Source organism: Sciurus vulgaris, assembly GCF_902686455.1.
Source record: "Sciurus vulgaris genome assembly, chromosome: 13".
NCBI lineage: Eukaryota > Metazoa > Chordata > Mammalia > Rodentia > Sciuridae > Sciurus > Sciurus vulgaris.
In genome coordinates, this window is record NC_136474.1 from 30,273,700 (window position 1) to 30,277,777 (window position 4,078).

A 4,078-nucleotide genomic window follows, 5' to 3' on the forward strand; every position below is an offset into this window, starting at 1 on the left:
TTTAATAGACACAGTGGGGAATTTATCATCTGTGCCTCCAACTATGCACCATCTTATTCCATTTTGGTCCACGGAGGGCTTTACAGCTTTAGTCTGAACTGTGACCAATGATTCTGAACAATGGCCAGCTGGTCCTGCAGTCATTAACACAGAGGATTCCCTTCTCTAATCTAAAGTGACCCTCCTGCCCCTCCCCTGCTCTCCTGCTGTGTGATTTGCTCAGGACGAAGTCTCCCACATGCAGCTGGCTCTGTATGGGCAATCCCCCTTGGACACTCGTCCTCACTCCCAGCACGAAGCCAAAGCAGCCCTGAGGCCACATTCCCTACAAACTGGGGTCAGGAATGGAGGTGCCTTCCCCAGCCTGGGAAACTCAAGCAAATTGCAAAAAGAGTCATTTAAGTATGGTTAAGATGTTTGTGTAGGAAATCAAATGTTCTGCTCCTATCAAGCCACCAATGTCCCCAGACTGGACTGGAGGAATTGCTTTAACATTTTCCATGAGACCTAGAAGCTGGTTTGAACTGTCTGCATATAAGGTTGGTTAAATTAATTTCAGTCTGTTACCGCTTTGTTTACAACAGCTTACTGTCTCTCTTTAAAGGAAACTTTCTCCTGGATATCTTAAGGCACCTCATATTCATTAAAGGCACCACTCGTTAGTAGGGTACTTAGCATCTTCCTCTTCAGATTAATGCACACATTGATTATAGCTGAAAAGATGTCACAAGCAAGATTCACCTGCAGTGATGTCCACAGGCATCCTGGGATTGGTGGCCTGGTCTCCTCCCCCATCAAACTGCTAACTAGTAGCCCAGCCAGGTTTAAGCTTTGTTTCCTCCCACCACCACCACCACCCCAATGCAGGAATGGAGGAGGTTTTATGCAAGCAGTGGTTATGCCCCTGGAAGGAGTTTGAAGAAATCAAAGAGATCCTCCAGGCCTGGAAAAAAAAAGTCTCATGGCTAGAGGCCCATCCATCCAGGAGGCCCATGTGCCTCAGCAAACCTTGCCAGTTTTCCCATCTTGTAACTTTACCTGCAAAGTTCAAGAAGATGGGAATCTTAAGCCACATGACTGTTTTATGGCTAGAAATAACGCCAACCAGGGCAAGGCAATCGGAGTGGGTGGCAGAGGGTTGTGTTTGACACAGAGGGCTCTTCTGAAGAGCCAGAGGAGCAGCACTGAAGGAAATCTCACAATTCAGAAGAAAAGCCAGACAGCAGAAGAGGCAGAGGCATTGCCTAAGACACTAGGGGGAGGAGGGGAACATCAGAAAGCTCCTGCTCCTCCTTAGCATCTCAGCTGCTCGCTCTACAAGTGGAAATAAATCCCTTTGAGAAGGCAATGATTTGCTTAGAAAACATTCATTTGAAATTTCTTGCAATTATTGACACTATCGTTAGATCTTGGCAGTGCCAGTGTGTAATCGCCTCTCGTGTGTGTTTGCCGTGAGAAGAGTCTCATTGTTCAGGAGGGGAAATAAAGGTCCAGGAATAATGTGCTTGAAATACACGCCTGGTGAAATGAAGTTGATTTCCCAGGAATAAGGAAGCCTGTATCTCTATTGTCATCTGCCTCGGTGGCCTGAATGTTCCATCGCTCTCTTTCTCTGTTGAGCTCAGCTGGGCAGCCGTCCAAATGATTCATATTAAATTCTAGCTATATTCAGCACAAAAGTCATCTAGCATCAGAAGATCAAAGTTACATCAACCAACAAGCACTGGGGAATTGATAAGCAGTTAAAATTAGGTCATGGCATAGCAGTGGCTTTTGATGGATGAAGTGAAATTTAGCCGCGGGTTTGCTATTTAAAGATCTGTTACAGCACCCTTTCCTGTAGCCACAATGAACACACAACAAAGTATCATGTGTCTGATTAAATGTTTAATCATCGCTGTTGGCCCTGCCGACTGTGGCAGAGACTCGCAGGTTCCTTAGAGGGCGTTCAGCTCTCAGGCGGAGCGGGAGAAGCCTCTGAATTCCCACCTCCAGACTCTCACGAAGGCTCTTTCTCCCCGCTCCAGGCAAATTCTGTAAAGTTATTTTAATCGCTTTTATAAGCATTCCAGCCTTGAAGCACTTCAGTCTCCAAATCCTGACCCGGCGCAGCGTTTCCAAATTCTTCACCAACTTAGAATAAATACGGCTCCTAAGTGCCAAATGTGTTCATCGGCTGACCCAGTGGCCTCGTTTCTTTATCTTGTGCTTTCCTTCAATTTTAGAAGCACACCCCTCAGAAAGGTCTGGCATGGCTCCCTTCTTCGGGTCTGTTTTTTGCCTTGTGACCCTTTGTCATAGCAGAATGGAGACACAGCAGCCCTAAGAAGAGGGGGTCGGGAGCACACAGAGGACATCTCTCATGCACACATGCTTGCAATGAAAACTGTTACCAGAACTCTCCGAAGCCCAGGCTTGCACAGAGCCACCACCACCGTATGCAAAGAACACTTCAACAGAACGGCTACCCTGCAGCAGCCTGTTCAACTTTGGTCGGACTCCACCCTTGTTATTGAGCCTCGTTGCCAAGGGTAATTGTTTCAAAACAACTTACATAACCTTCCCTGTTTTACCTTTGGAAAGCCTGGCCCTCTTCCTCTGCCTCCCCCCAAATGCCTACGACCCATCACGAGGCACATATTCCAGAGTGTAATCTGCTCATTCCAAAATAAAATCATTCCATTTTTGAGGGGCACTCCTTCTGTTGTTCTTCAGGTTGGCCATTTCCTGATGAGCTGAAGATTTGCTTTTGTTTGGTTTAGGGTGGTGGTGGCTGAGCCCCTGATCTTTGTGCCTAGTGGTCACCAATTCTGGTTTCATCACCTCTGTGCCCAGACTGGGAGCTGCCCACGAAGCCAAAGAGGCTCAGCGTGTTCTGCCTGGACAGAGCTGGGGTGGGTTGCTGTGGGCCCACAGGTGTCCCCTCAGTCCTATCAGGCAGCCCAGGTCACCTACACACACTGATGGAATGCTGAGCTCCCAGTGACCAGAACTGAGAACCCACAAAGGGAGGAAAGTCAGCAGAGAAAGCACTGGAAACCAGTCAGGAGAAAATTCTAACCCAAGTTCAAAACAAAAGTTCATAGTGGTAAACTCAGCCTGGGAGGGGAGAAAGGAGGCCTTGGTGGGCAAAGGGAGATGCCAGGCCAGGGGAACTCCTGGGTCTGAGCCTGGTGAAGCCATGGAATATAAGGCTGCCCTGGGGATGGGAGTCACTCCAGCCAGGCAGGGCCAGCCTTCTCCAGAAGGGAGCCATCCTGGGCTCCAGGGAGAGGAAGGGTGTACGCAAGGCCTTGGGAAGGGGAGAGGGTACCCTAGTATTGTCCCTCTCTGTGGCCTCAGGAGCAGCCTGATTTTATCAGCACAACCAGAGAGGGGACTGTCTCCAGAGGAGCCCCAGGGGAGCTGTCCCCATGAGCCCTGGACTCAAGGACATTCCAGGAGCATGAGCAAGCTGCGAATCCCCAGAATGCAGGTGTCAGGGAGGATCATCCATAGAAACCAGCTGACCAGTCACCAGAGCAGCCACAACAGGACACTAGGGTGGGAATCACCGGAGTCAGAATGGCTTTCCATATGCGGATCCCACGCCATTTGCTTCCTTGGCCAGGAAGGTAAAGGTAATGGAGAAGCACCCTGCTGTCAGCGCGTGGGCCAGACACTGAACAGACCGCACCTGCAAAGCTGCACTAGAGAGAGGGCAGGAGGCCCACTTAGTCGGCCTCCCTTTTGTGGTTTCCGTGATGCAGTGCCAGCCGTGAAGCTGCAGGGCCCAGACCCAGTGGGGAGCTCCTGAGGGGCTCCACTGATTTGGGGAGCCTATGCATTCACTCACATTCAGATGAGTGGCAGGTAACTCAGAAGACGATTTCAAACCTTAGAGGGATCCAGTGACCTTCCCTTGACTGTGTTCCCTGCCCATAGTCAGCCAGTATCTGTCTTGGTTTGATTCCTCCAGAAACCAGTCCTGAGATAACATCCAAGTGCAGGCAGCAGATTTGGGAGGTTATCCCTGGAGCACTGTGTGGAGTGGTAGGAAGGGCAGCAGTAAATCCAGTTGCCCTTGTGGTTCATTAGA

At 49.7% G+C, this 4,078-nt stretch overlaps 1 long non-coding RNA gene across 1 annotated transcript; it reads left to right on the top strand.

Annotated features, from left to right (window-relative positions):
* Positions 1-241: 241 nt before the first annotated feature.
* On the top strand, positions 242-2,690 carry LOC306643379. Its single transcript, XR_013758919.1, has 2 exons — positions 242-543; positions 2,229-2,690. It is a non-coding gene; the product is annotated as an uncharacterized lncRNA (long non-coding RNA).
* The last annotated feature ends 1,388 nt before the right edge of the window (positions 2,691-4,078 follow it).